Source organism: Octodon degus, unplaced genomic scaffold, assembly GCF_000260255.1.
Source record: "Octodon degus isolate 3935 unplaced genomic scaffold, OctDeg1.0 scaffold00162, whole genome shotgun sequence".
Lineage (NCBI taxonomy): Eukaryota > Metazoa > Chordata > Mammalia > Rodentia > Octodontidae > Octodon > Octodon degus.
Window position 1 is genome coordinate 2,799,989 of NW_004524738.1, and position 12,275 is coordinate 2,812,263.

Below are 12,275 nucleotides of genomic sequence, written 5' to 3' on the forward strand. Positions count from 1 at the left end.
AAAAAAGAAATAAAATAAAAATAAAAAAGAAAAGGAAGTTTAAAGAAAATAGAGTGTGGACTGTCAAGAGTGGTACTGATAAAATGTTTGTTTTTTTGCTTTTTTTCAGACAGGGTCTTTGCTATGTAGTTCAGGCTATCCGTAATTCACTGTGTATTCCAATCTGACTTTGAATTTGTGATCCTCCTGCCTCAGCCTCCTGGTAAATCTTTGACACATCTATCAGTTCTATGGAATGGAACCCAGGGAGGAAGATTGCAATAACCAAGAAAACATGGAGACTGGGCATGGTGTTTCACGCCTGTACTCCCAGCACTTAGGAGGCTAAAAACAGGAGGATCACTAAGAGTCTGATTTGTGTAATGAGACCCTGTGGGCCCTGTACTAAATACAAAAAAAAGGAAAAAGAAAACATATGGGCAATTCTAGGGCTCACAGATAGCTTACAGAATCAAAATTGTGTAGGCGTAGAGGTATGTAGGAAACCCTTAAGCCCACACTAAGAGTGAGTCTGAACTTGAGGGTTTCCAGTGAGGGCTTTGTGCTTTTAGAGCTTCACTTTAAAGGGAAAAGCACATTAGCATAGTTACATGAGAAGCTGGGGACAAGTACCTAAGCCCCACTTTTTCTTTCTTTCTTTTTCTTTTCTTTCTTTCTTTTTTTTTTTTTTTTTGTGGTCTTTTTGAGACAGGGTCTCACTATGCAGATCAGGCTGGCCTTGAGCTCACTTTGTAGCCCGGGTTGGTGTCAAACTTGAAAGGAGCCTCCTACCTCAGCCTCCTGAGTGCTGGGATTAAGGTGTGAGCAAGAGCACCCACTGCTACACTTTGTTCATAAATGGGGTATACCTGGGTGTGGTGGCACATACCTGTAATCTCAGCAGTGCCATCTAATTTTATTGGTTTTTTTTTTTTTTTTTTTTGCAGAAGCAGAGATTCAACTCAGGCCCTTGCGCTTGCCAGGGAAGTGCTTATTCCACTAAACCATCTCCCTGCCCCCCTTTATTGGGTTTTTTTGGGGGGAGAGTACTGGAAATCAAACTTAGGACCTCACACCAGGCAGGCAGTGCACCACTGAGCTAAATCCTGGGCCTGGCATCTAATTTTGGACCATTTTCACAACCACAACCTATACTCATTAGTACTCATTTCTCCCCAGTCCCTCAATCCTTCTGTCCCTGGATGACCACTCCTCTGCTTTCTCATGGCTTGGCCTATTCTGGATAGTTCATATATGGGGCAGCATGGTGTGTGGGCTTGGGGTCTGGCTTCTCCCATGTAGCACAATGTTTCCGGAACTCATCTAGGTCAAACAAGTACTTGGTATATGGTACTAGTTTTGCAACTTTTGAGAAGTTTACATTTCTTTTGAAATAATACTTTTCTTTCTTTCTTTCTTTCTTTTTCTTTTTCTTTTTTTTTTTTTTTTTTTTTTGTACCAAGGATTAAACTCTGAACCCTGTGCTTGCCAGGCAGGCACTTATTCTACTGAGTTGTCTCCCCAGCCCACTGAGCTATCTCCCTGGCCCTTGCACTTGCCAGGCAGGCGCCTGTGCCACTGAGCTACCTCCCCGCACACTTTTCCTCTTATAGCAAGGTGACACTCCTTGCGTAGAAAGGACTCACAGCAGCAGCAGCCTTTAACGCTGAGAACAGAGTGGGCTTGGGAAGAAAGAAGGGCCAGCAGGGGTGTCCCAGATACCTCTGCCCGGCCCCAACCCATCCTGGGCCACTCACTGAAGGCATCCTGAAGGAAGTCGTTTTGACCTCACTTTGCCTCCATGTCCTTGTGTAATATGAGGGTAATAAGAAGATTACTTGCTTTATTCATTTTTGGTTCTTTGAGATAGGGTCTCACCATGTAGCATAGATGGCTTTGATCGCCCAATGTAACCCTGGCCAGCCTAGAATATATAGCAATCCTCCTGCCTCAGCCTCCTAAGAGTGCTGAGATTATAGGTGTACACCACCCCACCTGGCTGAGGATCTACTTTAGAGAGTAAGTGGGAGGATGAAGACAGTCGTGGAGGGGCAGAACCAGCACCTAGTGCCAGCATCCACAGCGTCAGCTGTTACCTGACCTAACAGTGGTGTTGGGGGCTGGGGTGATTCTGGCAGGACAGGGGTGAGCTTGTCCTCCTGCGTCCTCCGGGGTCTTCCACCTGCTGCCCCAACCATACAGCACCCTCTCTACACCTGTGCTCCTGCTTCGTACCCCTGACCCTCCCATGCTGGCCTGGCTATTCCCATTTTCAGAAGGAGTCTAGGCCATCACTGTCCTGGCTGCTTCTGAGAACCAGCAGTGGTTTAGAGAAACCAAACACCCTTTTCTGATTGCGGAGCAGTGCGGCGAAGAGCTCTCAGCTACACTAGGAACCATGCCATCCAAGGACCAGCTACAGTCGGTGCAAGTCTCGGGCTGTAAGAAGCCACAGCCATGGTGCACTGCAAATGGGACAATGGCTCATCAAGGTGAATGGGTGTCCCCTGGAGAAGACGGAGCTTCGCATGCTGCAGTACATGTCACTGGTGTCTGTTCTGCTTCTGGGCGAGGAGCCGTTTGCTGGTGTTGACATCTGCATCCCTGAGAAAGGTGGTGGTCACGAGGTCCAAATTTACGCTTTCCATCAGTCCATCTCTGTGGTGGCTAGCTAACTGGTGGTCAACGTCTTACACCCAGAGGAACTGCACTAGCTCGGTGTTGGGCGTGGAAGGCCCACCTGAGTGGGGATTGTTGCCAGCAGCATAAAAGGTAGAATGGGAGAATCTGCTGAGACGCTGCTAGAGATGCTGTTTGGAGAAGCTGTTGGAAGCTCTTGGTTCTCCTGGGCTGTTCCGCTGGGTGAACTTGTCATGCTGGCTTTCCTGATTAACTTGGCTGTTCATGTCAGAAGAGGAACTTGGGACTTCTTTGTCGCTGAGAATGGCTACAGTTCATTTTGGGGGAGCTCTGGTCCTCCTCTTGAGCATAACTTCCTGGCTCCACGGGGGAAGACAGTGCACTGCTCAGCCTTGTGGGGCTTATCACGTTGGCTTTCCTGATGGGAACTCAACTTTCTTGCTTGCCTGGCAAGCACAAGGTCCTGAGTTTGATTCCCAGTACCCCCCCCCCAAAAAAATACTTCAAGATCTTCACCCAGAAATCAGTGCGGAAACTTCTTTCCAATGCACGGAACAAGGGTGTTGAAGCCATAAGAACCACCAAGCTGTATACATATAAGTTGTACATTTCAAGTAAATTTAGGGGCCAGGGAGATGGCTCAGTAGAATAAGCGCTTGCCTGGCAAATGCAAGGGCCTGAGTTCAATCCCCGGTAACCTCAAGTAAATTTAGCCTTAAAAATGTGAAGAATGTGTATTCTCCTGGAAGATTGTGTCTAGCAGACCCAGGGGTCTGAAATGAGTCAAAGGCCAACAGGTCTTCCATGGTTTGCTCACAGGCTGTGGCTGTGGCATCCCCAGGGAGTGTGAGGAGGGACCTTCAAGCCCAGGAGGCTGCAGGGTGAGCAGTGGAAGCAGGGTGGGTTTGAGGAGGGAGAGTGGTCTGAGCATGGGGAGACCTAGGTTTAGTGTTGTTTCAAAGCCATCTCAGCCTCAGAGGGACTCATGCTGCCGGGCTTTGCCAGGCTGTTTCTCAAAAGCTCAGGAGGCTGAGGCAAGAGGATCAGTGGGAGCTCTAGGTCAGCCTGAGCCACATGGTGGGTTCAAGGCCAGCCTGGGCTGCATAGTGACAGCCTGTCTCAAAAGCAAACAAGAAAGCTGCTTCCCAAGAAATGAAAAAGGCGTCTTGTCACAGCATGAAGAGGCCTGATGTTGCCGTTCTTGGTTGACATCTCGCAGGGGGCGGAAGTGCGGACTATTTGACACATTTCCTGAAAATCCCCTCCTCTTGGCCCAGGCAGCTGCTGCTCTGGTTTCTTCTTCTTTTATTTTATTTTATTTTTTCTGGTTTCTTCTGAATGAAGAGAAGAGTGAACCTTCCGGAATTCCTCCCCTTTTTAAAAACAGGATCTATGTTGTTCAGGCTGGCCTCAAACTCTCAAGAGACTCGCCAGCCTCAGCCTTCCCAAGTGCTGGGATTACAGGTATGCGCTGCGCCACCACGCCCTGCCGAATTCCTCATTATATTAAACAGGACTGAGGATCCCTTTTAAAGCACTGAGCACAAAGTAGGCACTCAAGGAACGACAGTGCGTAGCACGATTGAGGCTCAGGATGTGGCGTCTGAGCAGGAAGTAGACACAAATCTGCAGTTTAGTTCTCCAAGAACCCCCGACGACCGGCGGCTAGGTCTCTCGATAGCCAGATAGCTGCAGGGCCGGGCCAGGCGGCAGGGCCGGGCGGCCTCTCCTGGGACTCAGCGCCTTCAGGAAGGTAGCGTGCTTCTTTCGGGACCGGACCTAGGAAGTCGGGTCGCCCGCCCCTCCGCTCGGTCCACACCGCAGGACCCAAAAGTTCCTTTTATTCTAATTGCAAAGTACTCAATTAGTTGTGGGCGGGGGAGCCAGAAGGAGGAGAAAGACTGTGTTTCATAAAAAGCGAGTTCTGGGGCCTGTTCCCAGATTAATCCCCAGCACCCGCGCTGAGTTCGCAGGACCTGCTCCTTGGTTTCACCCTCTCCGCAAACCCCACCCGCGCTGGGAGAGGCGAGCACCGGAACAGGGGTTCCATTCATCCTGTTCCCTGGGGGCGTGGGTGCCGCCCACGTTCTGCCCTGCTGACCGGGTGGTGGAATCGGCTAGGACTGGGGGAGGGGAACCTGGAGTTTAACTTCCCTTCATCTGGGGTAACCCTGGGGCTGGGGGCGGGGCACAGCTGCGGGGTAGCCGGGAGGCGTGGCGCGCGGAAGGGAAGGGAAAGCAGGCCCCATTTACTGAGCATCTGTTATTAGTGGGCTACTGCTCAGATCTCAAGAAATCTTCACGTTTTTCGGTATACTCATTTTGTAGACTGCACGAGGAGGCTCCTGAAAGTTGAACCCTTGTCCTGAGGAAGGACAGCTAGTGAGTAGCCAAACTATACCACTCTCTGGTTCCTGCACGGCCTGTGGTTCCATTTGGGGTCCACGCCGTCTTTAAGGCTGACAGCTGGCTATGGGGACATCGCCAGTTATAGGCCGCGTTCATGGGGAGAATGCATAACTTTCCATCCTGTTGTGGTGAAGCTGTAGCACGTGGCTTGGTTGGGATCCAGTGAGAACATTCCCCCTCCTACGCGTCCCTCCCCCCCAACTGCTTGAGAGTCTGAGCAGCGGGTAACTAGGTGTGGTCTGCAGATGACTAACCAGGAGAGCAGTTCTAGATTTTGCTCTGCTGCACACATCCCTGCCCATGGCTGAGGGCCTAGATCCTGAATACTGAGAACTTTTTTTTTGCGGAGCCGGGGATTGAACTCAACTGAGAACTTTTTTGAGACAAGGCCTCACTACATAGTTCAGCCGGGAGGATAGCTAGGCAGCATAAGCGCATGCCTGGCACGTGTAATACCCAGTAACACACACACACACACACACACACACACACACACACACACACATGCGCGCGCGCGCACGCAAAGCTGGTATCAGTAGTTCAGACAAGCCTTCAATTCTCTGTGTAGCCCAGAATGGCTTTAAGCTCGTGGCAACCTTCCTGCTTCAGCCTCCTTCCTGAGTGCTGGGATTCTGGGCATGTGCCACTACACTCCACTAAAGCAGCTGCTGATGGGTGCTTTGCCACCACTAGCCTGCCAGGGTCATGGGCAGAAAGTTGTGTACTTTCTCTGGAGCCTGGACCCTGCTTGTCCTCCCTTGAGAGTCCCTGAGGAAATAGGAGTCTTCCTTGCAGGGGCTCTGGGTCCCTGTGTGACTTTTGGACTGTCATGTGTGCTTTTAGGTCCTCCATGTCCTCTGCAGGGCCAACAAGTCCTCTCCAGCCCTATGATTATGGTGTAAGAGGACAGTTGTTCTGGGTCCTACCCGAGTCAGGGTCATCGCTGACCCTAGAGCTCCCAGGGCCCCAAATGAGACAGCAGCAGTCTGGTGAATGAGCAGCAGAACTCATTATGTTTGTCTTTCTTTCTCTTCCTTTTTTTTTTTTGTACCAGGATCAAACTCAGGACCTTGCACTTGCTAGGAAGGTGCTTAAGCCACTGAGCCATCTCCCTGGCCCATTTATTTTCGATATTGGAGCACACAGCTACATCCTAGCTTCTTTCAGATTTCCACTACCCCCACCCCTTTTTTGGGTGGAATTGGGGATTGAACTCAGGCCCAAGCGCTTATTCTACTGAGCTATCTCCCCAGACCCTTTTTTTTTTTTTTTTTTTTAAGTTTTCTGGAACAATTGAACATATTGTGCATGCTACATAAAGCACACAATTTGAGAAGCTTTAAGAGGTGTGAACGTGCAGGGAACCATCACCACGATTAAGATAATGAACATATATCTTACACTGAAGAGTTTACAATTTTTTTCTTCTAGTTCTAGCATTTTTCTTTTTTGTCATTTTGAGACAAGGGTCTCGCTATGCAGCTCAGGCTGGCCTTGAGCTGATTTTGTAGCCCAGGCTGGTCTCACTCCAAGGATCCTCCTGCCGCAGCCTCCCGAGTGCTGGGATTACAGGTTTGCACCACTAGCCTAGCTCTACGTGATTGATTCTCCCACGGAAGTCTCCGAAGTTGCTGGGAGTAGCTGGGACTGAGGGCGTGGCGCATACCTGGCTCTGGAGGTGGGTGGAGGAGGATCCATCTTTGGGGCAGGGGTAGTTTGGGGAGGAGGAGTGGCTGGGAGCTGACCCCACCCAGGAGAGGTGCCTGACTGCGCCACTCAGGGCGGGCTGGGCTGCGAGCGGTCTTCGGGGCTGGTGAGTGGGGAGCGGCGTTTTCTTGCGGGTGTCACACTTGGAGATGTCCCCCAGCTCCGGCCTCTGCTGAGGCCACTGAAACAAGGCTGGGACCTGTGGCTTCCCGGGCGTCGGGACAAGCTGGGCTGGAAGCCCTCGCAAACGGGGCTCTGTGCCCAGGCTCCGTGGAGGCCTCGGGCACCAGCACCGCCTCTCCCTCCCGCGGGTGGGGCCGAGGGATCAGGAAGTCAGGAGCGGGTGGGGCAGCCTGAAGCGCCAGAGAAGAGAGCGAGCGGAGGCAGAGGTGTGCCGAGGGGAGAGGGGAGGCGGGGGCTGGTGGGGCCCCTCGGGTGGTGCGGGGACACAGCCAGGACTGGGTGGGTCCTTTTGCGGGATGTGCGAGCTTGGAGGGGGAGTCCAGGCTTGGAGTCCGCTCTGGCCTTCAGCCGCCAGGAGGTGAACCTCAGGCCAGACTTGGGGGGTGCCTGTGGGGAGCTGGATAACAGGGCGGGTGGGATGAGGGGGCAAGGCGGGCCCAGCCATGTGCATTTTTCCTTTTTGAGACAAGGTCTCCCCGTGTAGTCCAGGCTGGCCTGTCTCACGGCGATCATCCCCTCCGCCCTCCGGATGCGGGTGCAGGTGCGGGGTTGCAGGACTGGGCACCATGCAGCAGGGCTGGGACTGTGCTCAGCCCCGCTGGATTCAAAAGCCTTCTCAAGGGGGCCTGCCCCTTAGCTCAGTTCTTTAAGTGGCTGCTTCAACAAAGCAGTCAGGCTCAGGTTGCTGTGGTTCGATCCCCACAACTCAAGCCAGCCAAACCTGCCCGGAAAGCATTCGGAGCAAAAAAACCCAAAAACCAAAACACCCTTCAAAAGCCTTCTCAGGCCCAGCTGAGGGGCTGCCCACGTGGAGAGCAGAGCAGGTCCTCTCGGTGTCAGGCCTGAAGTCCCCAGAAGTGTCCCTGGCTGGGAGGAGCCGCTGATGTTTCTGCCAGACACCCGTGCCCCCCACTCCCTGCAAGTGTGGGGACTGGCAGGTCTGAGTTACTGTCAGCCACACCTTAAAGGTGTGCGTCCCGGAACCCATACCTTGTCCGACTCTGCCCGCGAGGGTGACTGTCGCTCCGTGTGCAGCCCCCACCCCCACCTCCCCAGGCGCGGCAGGCGTGTCTGACTCGCACTGTGGCTGAGCAGGCAAAAACAAAGTCTCTGGCAGCAGTGAGGAGATAAAGGTGGACAGGCGGAGTTGCGGCTGGCACTCGGGAGAGAGCCTGCCCAGCGCGTGCAGTGCGGGTCCTAGGTTCAGCCCAAGGGCAGAAGCGGCCTCCAAAGCAAAGAGGAGGGGACGAGAGTTGCTGGAAAGAGATCGCTGTGTGCGGGGCGCTGTGAGGCGGAACTGGATGGCCACTGAACCTCCTAGCGCTGACCTTGGAGGCCGAGATTCCTTGCCTAGGGGAAGTTCATAGCTTCTGGAGTGACATCTTCCTGCTTCCCTGAGCCTCCTGTTTAGCCCCGGGTCGCCGTGTGTTCTTCCCTATCCCTGCGCGGCCCCCACAAGTCTGCCCTGGGCTGAGCCCCCCAGCATAGACTGACAGAGCCACCAGACTGCAGCAGGCCAGAGGAATGTGCAGATGGCCCTTGTTATGGTGATAGGCTGGGGTCCTGGACCATTCCTGGGACCACTGGGCTTGACCAGGGCCTGCGGGGGTGGGAACTGATAAGCATGAGGCTGGAGGCTGTACTGAGAGAGTGGACAGGAAAGAGCGAGGGGTCATTTGGAGGCACCCTCTCCAGGGAAGCTGGGAACAGAGGTCTGGGTGAAGGGGTCTCAGCCCAACCCAGTAGTTCTCAGACACAGGGACGGGACTCCACCCAGCGGTCTGAGTTTAGTCTGCACAGCATGGGACCAGACCTGGGGAGTTTTAAAAAAGCCTGATTCCAGGACACCAAGCAATGGACTCTGCTGGACGGAGCCCACCTACAGAAACAGTTATCACTTGAGCATTCATAACATGGATGAGCTAGGTGTGGTGGCACAGGCCTGTGATCCCAGCGCTCTGGGCCAGCCTGGGTTACATAGTAAGTTTGAGGCCAGGCTGAACTACATAGAGAGACTCTTGTCTCAGAAACAAAACAAAATAACTGGATGCTCAGCTCCAGTTCTGACTTCTAGAATCAGAATCCCAAGCCTGGGGTGTGGACGCTGTAAGGAAAAACTTATTGAGGGGTACTAGTTACAGCATAAGGGGAATTTTATCAGGATCATCATCATGGGTACAGGGACCACAGCAACAGGTAGAGAGAGTGGCCCCAACTCCAAGTATGGTTTGGGCTGGCCAGAATTTATAGCCAAGAAGCAGGGTGAGGGTGGAGGAAGAAAAAGCATTAAAAGGAACTGAGGTGGAGGAAGGTTCTGTTTAAACAGACCAGATAGCAAGACCCTATCTCAGTGAATAAATAAATAAAACAGACCTAACAGGACTTTTTTTTGGGGGGGTGGGGCTCTGCTATGTAGTTCAGGCTGGCCCTTGGACTGAATCATATAGTCTAGGCTGGGCTTGAATTTGCGGTGATCCTCCTGCCTCAGCCTCCCCAGTGCTGGGGATCACAGGCGTGTGCACCATCCCGGCCTAGCTTGTCTGTTTTATGCAGTCCTGTGGTAATGGTAACAGGCCCCAGAGTAAGGAAAGTGCAGGCAGCCAAGGACCCCAGTGTTCACCCTGCAGCAGCTGGGGGAGGGCTGTTAGAGCCTCGAATCTGGCTTGAGTTATAGCTGGAGTTCTCTTTTCAGTAACGGAAAATGAGTAAAGCTTGCTGTTTCCTGCTCCACCTCCTCCCTCAGTTGTGCCCACAGCTTGAGTTGGAGCAGCTGCCCCACCGCAGGCCTGAGGCATAGGCTGGATGTGGGTGCTACAGGACAGCCTATGGGGCCGGAAGCGCCGGCTCCCCTGCCTCCCTGGCCCGGAAGTGCAATGCTGGACTGCCTTTGCAGCCCCCTGCCTTAGCCACTGCTGCCTCCATCCTGTTAGCTACTCAGGCGTTCCTGTTTCTTTTTCCTTTTTTTGTGGCTCCAGGTCATACTTACCATAGCCTGTTCTCAAAGCTACCCTCGGGAGAGCACAAACTTAGAAAATAAAACTAAAGAGCCTGAAGAAAAAAAAAAAAAATCCTTCCCAGTTCACTCTTCTCTCTGCTAGCATCCCCAGCCTGCAAGAGTCTCCTAAGGATGCCTTTTTGCAGACCCTGCCTCAGTTTCCTATGTATCCCAGGCCGGATTCACCTTCACAATGCTGTCTCAGCCTCTGGCATCTGGCCATTTTCTGACTTTAAAAGAAGGCTTTCCTTAGCTATATAGAGGAGGGCGGCACACACAGAACTCAGAGTTGATGTCTGGGAATGGGTGAATTTCACCACAGAGAGTCTAGGATTGGGGCAGCATTAAGTCTAATGTTAGCTGAAGGCTTTGAGATTTCTTTATCAGATTAAGGAAGTTTCCTTATATTCCTAGTTTGGTAAAAATTAAAAATCAAGAATGGGGGGCCTGCCCCTTAGCTTAGCTCTTTAAGTGGCTGCTTCAAAGCAGTCAGGCTCAGGTTGCTGTGGTTCGATCCCTACAACTCAAGCCAGCCAAACCTGCCCTGAGGTCATTCGGAGAAAAAAAAAAAAATCAGGAATGGATGAAGACTTACTAAATGCTTTTTCTGCATCAGATTATTTCTCATAGGATGGTTTAAATGGATTGAGTTTCAAATATTAAACCAAACTTGCACTCCTGGGATAAGCCTTATTTCATTGTGTTACTATTTTTCATCATATTATTTTTAAAAATAATACTGAATTCCATTCACTAGAATTTTTTTTTTTTTAAGACAGTCTTCCTGTGTAGTTCAGGCTGGACTTGAACTCTCAGTGCTGGGATTATAGGTGCACACCACGATGCCTTGGCCTTTTCTGTTATTTCTATGTTCATATTGGGCTATAACTTTATATTTCTGTGGTTATCAGGATAATGTAGCAAAGAATGAATTTTCTGTATTCTAAATGAGTTTGTATAAAATTGGTATTTATATATTCTTTAATTTTGGGGTAGAATTTACCAATTAAGTCATGTAGGCTTGGATTTTATGGGAGTTGTTAAATTCAAGCTGGGCGTGGTAGCACACACCTAGAATCCCAGCATTTGGGAGGCTGAAGCAGGAAGGTTTTGAGGAAGGGTTTGAGGTGAGCCTGGGCTCCACAGGGAGTTCAAGGCCAGCCTTAGCTATATACAGCAGGACCCTGTCTTAAAAAACAAACAAGGGCAGGAGAGATTGCTCAGCAGTCTATGTGCCTGCCTGGCGCACAAAGACCTGGGTTAGATCCCTGGCACCACATGCTGCGCCAGCCCTGACCCCGGGTGCGCTGAGCCACTGAGACCAGGCATGGTGGTGCTCTGCCTGTAATCCCAGTGCTGGGGAGGCTGAAAACAGGAGGATCACTATGAGTTAGAGCTGCATGGTGAGACTCTACCAAATACATTTAAAAAAAAAAAAATAGGACTATTCAGGTATAGGAAGGAGAGGACTTTTCATCTCCCCAAGGTTTGATATTTGAGTCTATAAAATACACGCCCAGTAGAAATGCTAGCAGAAGAAAAGGCACACACGCTGCTTCGTGCAGCGTCCTGACCCAGCAAAAGGAGCAGGAGCGCCTGACCTTCTGGGGAAGGTGGCCGCAGTTCTGGTAGGGGCAGGGAGAAGCACCGAGACGCCCTGCCTTTTGGCCCTGTAAATAAGGCCTGTTAGGTAACAGCCACAAGAGTAGATCAGTGGACTAAAGCACCTGCTTAGGCAGAGCGCAGCGGTCGAGGTTCGATCCCCGTGTGCTCTGCCGACCCCGCGGTGCGCTGAGATGGTAATTGAGGCTGGGTGTGGTGGTGTGCCTGTAATCCCCACGCTTGGGAGGTTGCTCTACAGTAGTGCTCTACCCTGTACTAAATACGTTTCAGAAAAAAACAGTAGATGGCTGCAGCGGCCCAGCCTCTTACCTAATCCTGTGCTCTAGGGATCAGCGGGAATCACTGCATTGGAGGTTAGAGGGTTTCTTTAAAGTCAGTGCCAACACCATACCTTGGGTGTTATTTTCTGAGCTCCAACACAAGTAATCCAGCTCCCCTCCCCCTCCTCTTCCTAGGTGAGGGTTACCTCCCCATCCCTTTTTATTTTTTGGGTCAGTACTGGTGATTGAGCTCAGGGTCTTGTACATGTTAGAAAAGTGCTCTACCACTGAGCTACATCCCCAGCCCCTTATTTATTTATTTATTTATTTAGAGACAGAATCTCACTAAATTGCCCAGGCTGTGCTTGAAATTTCAAAAAGCTCCTCCTCCTTTAACCTCTGAGAATGCTGGGACTACAGATGTGCAGGACCAACCGCTCTTGGCTTGTTTTAATATCTGTAGATTCTGTAAGGATATC

General features: G+C 51.5%; 1 protein-coding gene across 2 annotated transcripts in view; it reads left to right on the forward strand.

Moving 5' to 3' along the window:
* The first annotated feature begins 6,747 nt into the window (after window positions 1-6,747).
* Window positions 6,748-12,275, forward strand: part of Capg (capping actin protein, gelsolin like) — a 15,565-nt gene continuing 10,037 nt past the window's right edge. Inside the window, exon 1 of one of the 2 annotated variants that reach the window (XM_023702945.1) lies at window positions 6,748-6,841. The gene's annotated coding sequence lies outside the window, so the exon portion shown is untranslated. Of the gene's footprint in view, window positions 6,842-7,051; window positions 7,125-12,275 lie in introns of those variants that run through there. The other variant, XM_004642806.2, reaches the window with a different exon arrangement.